The sequence below is a fragment of the Camelina sativa genome, chromosome 6 (genome assembly GCF_030686135.1).
Source record: "Camelina sativa cultivar CO46 ecotype springtype chromosome 6, ASM3068613v1".
Lineage (NCBI taxonomy): Eukaryota > Viridiplantae > Streptophyta > Magnoliopsida > Brassicales > Brassicaceae > Camelina > Camelina sativa.
In genome coordinates this window covers 3,732,124-3,743,831 of record NC_141885.1, presented here as the reverse complement: position 1 = coordinate 3,743,831, position 11,708 = coordinate 3,732,124, and the positions used below count along the sequence as shown (strand labels likewise).

At 34.8% G+C, this 11,708-nt stretch overlaps 1 non-coding gene across 1 annotated transcript; it reads right to left on the bottom strand.

Annotated features, from left to right (window-relative positions):
• Positions 1-11,577: 11,577 nt before the first annotated feature.
• LOC147942220 (small nucleolar RNA R71) lies at positions 11,578-11,683 on the bottom strand. The gene has a single exon (XR_015560562.1). It is a non-coding gene; the product is annotated as a small nucleolar RNA R71 (small nucleolar RNA).
• Between the last annotated feature and the right edge of the window lie 25 nt (positions 11,684-11,708).

The following is an 11,708-nucleotide window of genomic DNA, read 5'->3' as shown; positions in this document are numbered from 1 at the left end:
TTCAAAGTAGATTTTTAAATCATTAGTTGAATAACAGTAGATTTCATGAAACTTTTTAAAAACATGAGATTTGTAACTTTTACACAAATCACTTAAAATGTGAAATTGGATACACCTCTCTAACAGTCGATATAATAATCTATACTATTAAATGAGAAACACAATTAGGTATTAAAAAAATATAACATATATTCATGTTGTCAAACAGATCCACTTGCATACATAATAAAAAAAGTTAATCTTTCCTAAAATAATGGTAACAACTATTAAAAAACATAAATGATTAACTTTTTTTATAATTGATTATAGATTTTGTATATATATATTCTCATATAGATATAAATAATTAATAATTAATTTTGAATATATTAAGTTTTCCAAATATTTTTCTAAATTAAATATTAAACTAATCATTTTCTCTTTAAATTTAGTTAGAACATACCGTCACTATATAAAAAAAAAACCAACAAGATTACAAAATGAAATTAAAAATATTATAATAAAAACGAAATTAATTCTATTAATAATTTCTTGAATTTATAAAGTTATTAAAATTTTATAAAATAATAAGAGATTTCTGCAATTAATAACATACCAAAAATGTAACTCACTATTTAACAAAATTTCCATAACAAATGAGTCTCATTAATTTCGAATAGTATTTATGAAAATAACTTAACTTAAATTTAAATAAATGATTTATTTTAAGAAATCTTGAAATAAAATCAGTAATTATTTACCAAATTTCTAAAATTTAGGAATTATTTCTAAAACTAACCTTATATATTTACTCTCATCGGTTTAATAGGAAAATCTAGACAATTAATTCAAAATAAAAATCTAATTATCCATAAACATTCAAACATATTGTATATAAATTAACTGAAAACTAAACAAGTTTTTAAAAGATTTTATATTGATTTTTTAGTTTTAAACGTAAAGGCAAAAATGTTTAATCTTTCGAGCTTATAAATAGAGTAATCGACCTAACATTCACATATCATATACACCACTCTAGCACTATTTTTGTTTGTATCTCTATGTTTCTGCACAAAAAAATAAAAAGTGTCTATGTATTAAGTTTATGATTTATGATTCTATGTCCAGTTTATGATTTATGATTCTTCTCATTTGTTAAATTTATAATTTTCTATTGTGTATATAATAAGCATATACAAATCAAGATCTTTTTCGAAAGCATACATTTTTCTATCTAGAGATTGTATATAAGCGAGGATTATGGTATGAACGGGTGTTCATCCAATTACATTTGATTGCTTAAAAAAGTCCACATTTTTTATATGAACCCGGTAAGTCACAAAATACTATATTAGTGTTTGTTTTCTTCAGTTTTTCTATAGATTTACTTAAGAAACCTCTGTAGGAAATTCTTATTAGAGTATATAGTTGAGCTTTGCATTAACATTAATTAACTTTTAATACCAGCAAGGGGTACATATACATAAACTATGTAAGTACAATTAATCTTCCATGACTATATTGTAATCAGCTGTATGTATTAAATTATATTATTTTCTTAATTTTTCCAAATATATGATGTTAATGGTCTTTATTAAAATGGGACTATAACTTGGGATGTATATAGAAAAGAAAATAAAAAACACACATGGCAGTAAAATTTAATAACAAGAGCACCTTGAAATTTTTTTATAGTCTTTTAAGTCATGGTTACCTTGAATTTCTAACGAAATTTTCAAGGTAACGATGACTCATAGTATACAAATTTCTAATCCAAATCTTAAAGTACAGATTAACACTCAAACACCCAAATATTCATAAATCAAAATGACAAAATTTTGGGTTAATAACGTTATACTATATAAATATGTTTACACATACTAAATAAATAATTCTTACTATTTTCAATTAAACTAGCATAAGTTCAAAATAAAATAAAAATAAAAATACATAAAATATGTTCTGTAACAGTTAAAAATATTAAAAAAAACATAATCTAATATAGGTGAAATATATATAAAATAGTAAGAATAAAGAAGTCAATTAATTTTGTAATATTTTTATTAAAACATATGATATATAGATACACTATGAATTATATTTATGTTTATTTCATACGGGAGTTCGAGAATTTATGTATTCGTCCGGTCCTCTCCCGTTTTCAATCGGAAATTTGTCTTATATCCGGAATGTCCCATATTGGGAATGCTTTCTGTTATGCAACAAAAAGTTGAGAACGGGTATAGCACATAATGGAACATGACAAAACGAAAAGAGAGTTACAGTCATCCCTAAATATTTGTATATGTTTCAAATGGGTTTTCATCGCTGTTAGCGGTTATATATCCAATTTAATATTTCACAAATTTAATAGAATCTAACAACTCATTTATTTGATTTAGTTTGTTACCAGTCCAACCGTTATGTTGTTCCAAATTTTAGGATACTGGTGAAATCATTATTATTTTCAATTTTCAGACATTAATAAACCAAACCAAATATCAAACTAAAATCTCAATTAGTATAAGTTTGATTATATATACAAAACTAGCAATTGATCCGCGCTACGCGCGGGAGTTAGATTAAGGTGTATTCCGAGTTTTTTTGTGTATATTATTTTTTTGTTACGCAGATTCATCTTTACGTCTGTTTTTGCATTTGATTTGGGTGGTTATGTTGTTTTGTTGGATATTTTCAAGCATATCGCTGTTTATTTTTCAAAAATTGAGATAATCTTGTGTGTTTTTAATGTTTTTTTTTAAATTATCATGAGAAGTTAATATTGTGTAGTTAAAGTTGTTGTTTGGCTGTAGTTGTTAGTTTTTATTAATTTATTATTATTTGTCATGTGTTATTTGGTTTTATATGTGGTTTTGGGTTAGAGTTTTTAATATTTTCATTTGTATTTAGTAAACTGTGGGAGTAGTTTTTTTGTCAATGTTTTAGTGTTTGGAGTGAAAAAAGTTGTGGATTTTATTAAGAAAAGTAAATAAAATCAATAACTTACATTTTTTTTTTTGGGGCTATTTTTCTTTGTTTCAGCCGTTGGGCCCAATTTCTCTGTAAGGCTTATAATGTGTTGGTCTATTGGGTCATTATTTGTATGTTCTTGAGTTGGGAATGAATTTGTTCTTTTTCAAAATTCGATGTCCTCGTGAACGGATAGGAGGAGAGCAATGTTTGCGATCTAGAGGACAATACGAGTATTGAACCTATTTCTTTGATGCTCATAATCGTTTTTTCAGTCATCCCTTTCATATATCCATTACCTTTTTTTTTTGGTTTGCGTATTTGGTTGATTTGCTGCTCGCTTCGCATCTGTAGGAGATATTTGGTTATCCCTCTGTTGATTTCGTTAAAGGTAAATGTGAATTTGTGTTCAAATTTTTTTATATGAAAATGTGTTGTCTTTCTTAGATTTCCTAATTAAGTTGTGAGTTGTTTTTGTGTTCTTAGTTGTACTTTTTCCGTTTGTCCTCTGAGTGATTTTTTCGATTCGATGTGAGTTGTGTTTTGGGAAAAATTAATTTTCTTATCTGTTATTTTATACATTCCAGGTTGTTTTTTGCTGGCTCAGTTTTCATTTTCATATAATTTAGTTCTACGATTATCGATTGTGGCACTTATATTTCTGAATCTCTTTAGTTTACTAAAGGTGTGTGCATCTCTTACCTTCTTTGTCTTTGGTGATGGTTTTGTGAAGGGCTGCCAAATAATGTTAATTGGTTTCTAGTTGTGTTTTCCTGATCCTCTGAAAGTGTTGCTTGTGTTGCCTTGCTTTGATTTGGTTATTCTTTTTGATTTTGTATAGCCCAGTTTTTCTAAGCCGAGTTTTTCTATGATGTAGTTGTCCCTGAAGGTAAAGACCTCTTTGCATATATCTATGTCATGTTGGTCTTTTCAACATATTTTGATTTTCTATGTTCTGATTTTGATGTGATGGTAAGCGGCAGACTTAAATTTTTTTTTATATATATTTTTTGTTTACTTGCTATACTTTCAGGTTTGTTCCTTGTTTCTCTTGTTTTAATTCTTTTGGAGGCGTCGCTATTGTTTAAGAAGGAGAAAAACATAGATTTCTATTTCGAATTGTGGAATTGATTTAAGGTTGATAACATTGGTAAACCATATTGATGTTCCTTAACCTAAATGAAAAAGACAAAGTTGAGCATTTGTTTGTAGTAGTAGCAGTGTGCGCATCTATTTTCCATGTCATTGACGGTGCAGTAAATAGTTGGTCTGATTGCTGTCAATGTAGTGTAGTAGCATTGTAGGCTTTGTACATTGACTCTGTGTAACGCCTTTTTGATATCTTTCCAGCATTGGTCACCCTTTGCTTTGTTTTGTTTCCATCCTAGCTTGTCGAGCCAAATTTTTCCTTCTGCTGCGTCACCCCTGCACAACTTCACAATTCCGTAAAGGTACATACCATTCTCATAACTACCTTCTGCCGCCTTCTTCAAGTGTTCCTGCCCTGTTTTTGTGTTGTTCTTTTGAAAATACTCTTTGATCCCTTTGATATAGTGAGCCTCAACATTTCCACTTGTAATGCATTTTTTTATGAGGTCTTGGTATCTCGTTAGTGCTGCTAGTGGATTCATCGCCAGGGGCCTTAGGTTGATATTCTTGTAGACTCGATGATCTTGGGCTGCCTTGGCTAGATGTGGTGATGCTTGCATAACATGTCTCACGGTTGTGCATGAAATCTTAGCAACTTGAGAGATTATATCTCCGAGGACGTCGTTTGGTAGTTCTTCAAGGGAATAGTGTGTGTTTTGCAGCATTTTTTGCAAGTTGTGTGTGATTTTTAGGTTAAGACTTTTTCCTACTGTTATTTATAGGCTGGACGATATGCCGCGTTACGCGCGAATTAATTTTTAAAATTTATAAGACAATGCTAAATGGGTATGTATATGGGTGTGTATGTGTCCATAATCCATTGCATATGGACACATACACACCCATATACATACCCATTTGCATTATTTGCATTGGAGGTGCAACAATCTAAGCGAAAACATAACTTTGGCATCTACTTTAACTGGTTTTTCCGACCAAACTACTAACAAAACTTACAACACTTTCATTCTCTCCACTCTTGCACTAACGCACCACCTCCTCACATTCTTCGTCTTTTTATGTGACAAACGAATTGATCATCATCAGCATAGACATCATGGTGTTGTATTTCCTCCTGTCAAAGCATCTTCAAGCACTACAAGAAAATAATTTTATTAAGACGAAATATTTAGTCACAATTAAAATTATTTAGTCACAATATAAACATTGTTACGCATTTGTGATGTTTTTTGAATGGTTGCAATATAATGGTCACAAATTTTTATTTGTAACAAAAACGTCACAAGAGTTGCAACGAATATATTAGTAACCATTTTGGGATTCTTGAGAAATATGTATAGTGAGGATATACTATGTTCAATGTAGTATGTATATATGTTCTAATCATGCAATAGCAGGAAGTTTATAAAATATCTAATATACAAAAGTGTAAGTTCTATACCTTTGACGAAAATAAAAATTTAAAACTGATCAGATTTGTATTTAATTGCCATGACAGTCTTACAAATTATATCAGAGTATTGAATAAGAGAATGTCTATTAGCCTAACCTTAATTTGAGGCAGTTACGTTGTGGAAGCTTAGCATTTATAACTTTCAAACTCTTTCGCAGTGACGTTTCTTTTTCTTAACTTCCTAAATGAAAAACGCAAACAAAAGTACAGAAAATAATCAAATCATGATATGTAGTTCAATTATTTTAACCCCATGAAGCACATTATTAATAAGAGTACATACGAACAGTTAAATAAACACAAAATGGTTTGACCAACAAAGGAAAAAGTGTTTGATCGGCATAGGAAAAGCCCAACAAAATCACTCTTCCTAATGTAAGCCGTACCTATGATTTAGCAATTGGAGGAGTCTTCGTATGTAGGTCTTTGGATTTTTCTCCTCATCCAAAGCTTTTCACCTGCAAGAAATCAACAAATTTACTACATATAAAAAGGTTTAGATAAGCAACATAAGTTATTATAGATTGGACATATTCCACATGCGTCAGACTATATCCATATCAAACGAAGATAATACTAAACTTTAATATAAGTTCTCCAAATACAAAATTTATTATAAGTTCTTAAGAAAGAGCAGCTACCTGGCGTTTTTGGCTACGTAACTGATTGATAAACCAAACTGAAACCATCAGTCAAGGTTTTTAAATCTGGGAAAAAAAAGATCAGAAAATGAACCACCAATCGGAGGAATCAAAAGAAATACGGAGTGGATGTTTTTTTTTGGTTAGACACTTACATTCCGGAATGAGTTGCACTTCCCCGAACAATATGTCATTATCACCAGGATTTGAAATGTTTAAGCCCTAATCCTAATTAACGTCCATGAGACCAGTTTCATCTCTGGAACTTGCACATACCCGAGAAAACAATGAAATAAGAAAGGGTGAAACCCTCAGATAGGATGTGAAGCGATTGGAAGTAGAAGAAGGGACGTTTCGTTTTTAAATGTGAAGAAGGAGGTGAGTTCGAACCTCCCTCGAAATCCTACATATATATATAGTCATAGAAAGCAACCTAAAATCTAACTGACGTGTCATATTAGGAGTCTCAAATAATTAGGGGTTTCAAAGAAATTTGGTCCAAAAAACAATAGAAAATGGTTAGTGGATAGCTGAGGTGGCAGCACCAGGAATGAGAAAAGTGAACTTTATATATATATATAGATTAATGTTGTTTATAAACATAACCCTGCACGTACGTGCGGGTCCGAACCTAGTCGGTTAATAATTGAATTAAATAAATTTATATATAATAGCAATCCTAATAAATACCACCAAAGTTGTGTTTTTTTTCAATCATACATTTTGGATAATTTTCTAAAAAAATCTGTAGAAAAATTAAATTGAGTGTTTTGCAAAAAGTTGAAACTGTTCATTGTGGAGTTGTGTCTATTCGAATATTTGTATATTTTGAAATCTATATATATTTGTCTGTTTGAATTGTTTTCATTTTTTTGCTATGACACAAAATAATATAAAATTTCAATCTCAACAGTTTTAAAAGCTCTCTAAATTATTCTCTAGCATTCATTCTTTTAAAATTAAATAAATTCCTTCAGATCTTGATCTAACAAAATATTTTTAGAATGATGAATCTAATTTACAACTTTTAGTTAATTTTCTATATAAAATTTTAATAAAAACACCTAGAGTTTTTTTCAAGAGTTAGATGGATTATATAGTGAACTTTTGAATTTGACTTTTGAATATGGTAATAAAGATGTCCTCTATTTAAAAGCAGTTTATATGAATTTGTAGGTATAACCAAGTGCTGACATAACAATTGTGATTTTTCGTAGTACTTTTTCGTAAAAAAATTGTTTTTATTTGTTTTTTTATAATTGAAACGGTTTTATCTGTTCATTTTAGAGTTGTGTCTTTTCACTATATTTTTTATATATTTTTTCATCATAACTATTCATTCTAATATGTGTGTCTATTTAAATAGTCATGCCTTCTGAACTCTGTTTACATTTGTCTCTTCATCACTAACTAACAAGTTCGTTGAAAAAAAATTTCATTTTATGTTAAATCTAAATAATTGAATATTAATATCTGAAACGACCCAACCCGTTTTTTTTAATAAATAATAATAATAAATAAACTACAACTAGTGGTCCTAAATCTACTAGCCACCTAATCACAATCACAACCAACAGCGGAAATAACCAATACCAACATCCAATAAATATCCAATAATAATCCAATATTAAAGCATAAAGAATATCCAAATATCAAACAACAAGAAACACAAAACCAGCATCCTAGCATTGTTTCTAGTGACTCAATTCTAGCAACCTAGCAATGCTAGACAATAACCAATCGAGTCCCTAGAACATCCTCCTCTTCATTGCCTTGATTCCACGATCACATTTTGCCTTAAACTGCACCACAAACACAAATTGCAATGCATGAGTATTTTATAAACACTCAGTAAGGCAATCCTCCCATCTACTGGGCTATACACACAAGCAATAGAGACATCTCTAACTATCAACCAACAATCAACAATCAACAATAACAAACCAGGACTATGCATCGACCGACACCAAGCATGCATCGACCGACACCAAGCATGCATCGACCGACACCAGTTGGGGGTTGCGTCGACCAACGCATGACATGCATCGATCGATGCAAGGATCACTTGCATCGACCGATACTCCCATTGAATCGCCCGACGCATGCTCGACATAGCACGAAAACCCTAAGATTTCATGCGCCGTCCTCGCACTTGCATCAACCGACGCACGAAGTGCATCACAGTCCCATAGGACCCTCATCAAAGGAACCTTCTTCTTCCGAAGTTCCTTGATCCTCCTCTCGAGAACCCTCACTGGTCTCGCCTCCAAAGTCATGTTAGGCTGAAGATCCTCTGGAATCTTAGCCAACAACTGATCATCCTCACAGAGACACTTCCGCAACATAGACACATGGAAACCTTATGGAATGCTCGCATAACCTCAGGTAACTCCAGTCTATATGCTACTAGTCCAACTCGCTCAATCACTCTGAGTGTACCCATATACCTCAGACTCAACTTAGTCTCGGTCAATGACTTGTTCGGACCCCGCAACATGGCCATCTTGAGGTACACTCTATCTCCAACCTGAAACTCAAGATCTCTTCTCCTCCTATCGGCATAACTCCTCTGTCGATCCTGAGCTTCTTTCATGTTCAGCTTGAGAACCCAAATCTTCTCTGAGGTCTCCTGAACAAAATCTGCCTCGTACATGCTCCTCTCCCCCCACATGAGTCCAGCATAACGATGTACGACACGGCCTCCCATACAAAACCTCGTAAGGAGTCATCCCAATACTCGCCTGGTAACTGTTGTGGTAAGCAAACTCTACCAAGCTCAAGTGATCTGCCCAATGATCACCCCAATCCAGCACACACATCCTCAGCAAATCCTCCAACGTCTAGATCGTCCTCTCGGATTGCCCATCTGTCTGGGGATGATAAGCTGTACTCATATGCATCTTAGTGCTCATCTCTGCCTGAAATGCCCTCAAGAACACCGAAGTGAACTTGGAGTCCATGTCAGACACAATGCTCGCTGGCACCCCATGTAATCTGACTATCTCATTCACATACTTCGTAGCCAAGACCGCTGCTCCATCAGTCTTTTTAATGGCCAGAAAATATGCCGACTTAGTCAACCGGTCGACAATGACCCAAATCGCATCAAACGTCCTGGAAACTAGTAAACCTACCACGAAGTCCATAGTAATCATATCCCACTTCCACTCTGGAATGGGAAGACTCTTTAGCAATCCACCTCGTACCTGCTGCTCAGCCAAATCACACCTCGCGACCCAGCTAGCCACATCACATCTCGCGACCCAGCTAGCCACATCCTTCTTCATCCCGAATCAATGATAGTACCTCTTGAGGGCATGGTACATCTTAGTCGCTCCTGGATGAATAGAGAACAAGCTCGCAGGAGCCTCTCTCAGGATCTCCAGCCTTAACTCCTCATCCTTAGGCCCACAAATCCGCCCATGTACCAAAATAGTACCATTAGCTGAGACCTGATACTCAAAATCAACAGCCTTCGAGGCATTCACCAGCCCCAAATCATTTTCCTAAGCCAACTGCACCCTGCGCAAAAGATCTGCTCTATCAGCCGCCAACTCAAACCACTTGCCTTGTTTCCCTCAACAAGCTTACCAAAACCTTGAATCTAGCAACCCTGTCCATCTCCAATGAACTTAATCCAACATCATCGCAACGATTAGATTATCCTGCCATGAAGGCTTCTCGTGAACTTATGTATCTGGCAAACATGCATTTCCCGGCTCAAACCTGCTGCAACTCCCCTTCCCGGGACTCCAGCACCACCGGCCTCACAATCCTGGCGCAACAGCCAAACATTCATAACTGCTCTAGTCATAAAACCCTGACCCATTGGTCAACACATCCAAAACCCGAGATTAAACCACCGACAATCTCTCGGGGTCTACATTCAATCGTTATGTTTATACTCTCGTACTAGGCATTGCTTGCTCCCAACTCCTCCACCCTTAGGTCGCAACCTTCGAGCCATACTGATCTCACTCTCAGACCAGCATCTTCGAGTTATACCGTCTCACTCTTGGACCACAATCCTCAAGATCTCGGTATCAGGGGAACTACTCATCCCCTCAGAGGAACATCATCCCCTCTGCCACTCTTGGAGCCCCCAGCCCCTCGAGCTATTAGTATACAGGAGAATCACCATCCGCTCAAGAGCAACAATCCTCAGCGACTATAAACATCTCCCGACCAAAAGTATCTCCTGTGGTCCGAGTATAACATTTCAATGTTACACCTGCCCACTCAACTTCTCATATCAACCTGGATTACCCACCAACCAGAGAAGTATCTGATCCTCTAGGCTCGATACCTCTCGAGAAGAACCTCGTATCGGTCATCAACAACTGCTCCATCCTCCTAACAAAAGCTGGATAGTCCTCAACATCCGCAGCCCGCGGCTGCTGATGTCACTATATTTTACCATATTTTAGGCCTTGTTTAGTTCATGTTTTGCATCATATATAAGTGATACCTTAAGTTTTATAGCCATTTCTGTCCAAATATGCACTTAGGATGTTTAGAAGCATGCATTGCATACATTTGTGCATTTGGAGTATTATTAGGTGTTATGGAGCTCTAAAAGGTAAGGAATGACTTGGTGTTATTTCTGGAGCTAAACAAGAGGATTGGACGTATCAGGAAGGGAAAAGAAGGTACTCGACCATACCACTCGAGCAGGCACACGGTCGAGTACTTGGTCGGATTCATAACGAGCTCCTCAAAGATCCATTCAAATGAAGATCTTTTGTTGCGATTCAGCTTCAGCCTTCTTCACGAGAGTTGTAGTAAATTGAGTTACCTTTCCAATTCCGGTGGTTTCGAGTCAATCGGAGGTGTATTTCAAGAGTTATTCTGATTTTATTCTATTACTCATCTGTTTGTTTTTCTGGTGTTCTGTTTTGATCCTCAGGTACCAATCGACCAGGCACTCTACCGAGCACCTAAAAGCAAACGGTCGAGTGCTGGTTCGAGCACCTGGTCGAGCACCTGTTGAGAGTCTAAAAAAAATATAAGAAAAGGTGGAAATGGACCTACAACATGATCAGATTGAACCTCAAAGGAGAAGGAAGATTGGTGATAGTGATGCTCCCACTACTCATACTCAGAGGTATGGGATAGTGCCTCCTCCTATCCACAACACAACCTTCACAATCAAGACTAGTCTAATCTCAATTGTTCAGAGCAGCAGATTTCATGGCCTGCCTACTGAAGACCCCCTTGCACATCTTGATGAGTTCGATAGGCTCTGTAGCCTCACCAATATAAATGGAGTTAGTGAGGATGCCTTGAAGCTGAGATTGTTTCCTTTTTCTCTAGGAGATTAAGCCCATCAGTGGGAGAAGACTCTACCTTCTGGAAGAATCACCTCTTGGGTTGATTGTAAGAAGGTCTTCCTTGCAAAATTCTTCACTAGTTCAAGGACTGCACATTTGAGGAATGAAATTTCAGGATTTCTCCAACAGAATGGTGAATCTTTCAGTGAAGCATGGGTGCGTTTCAAAGTCTACCAGAGACAATGCCCACACCATGGATTCAGCAATGAATATTTGTTGGGTACT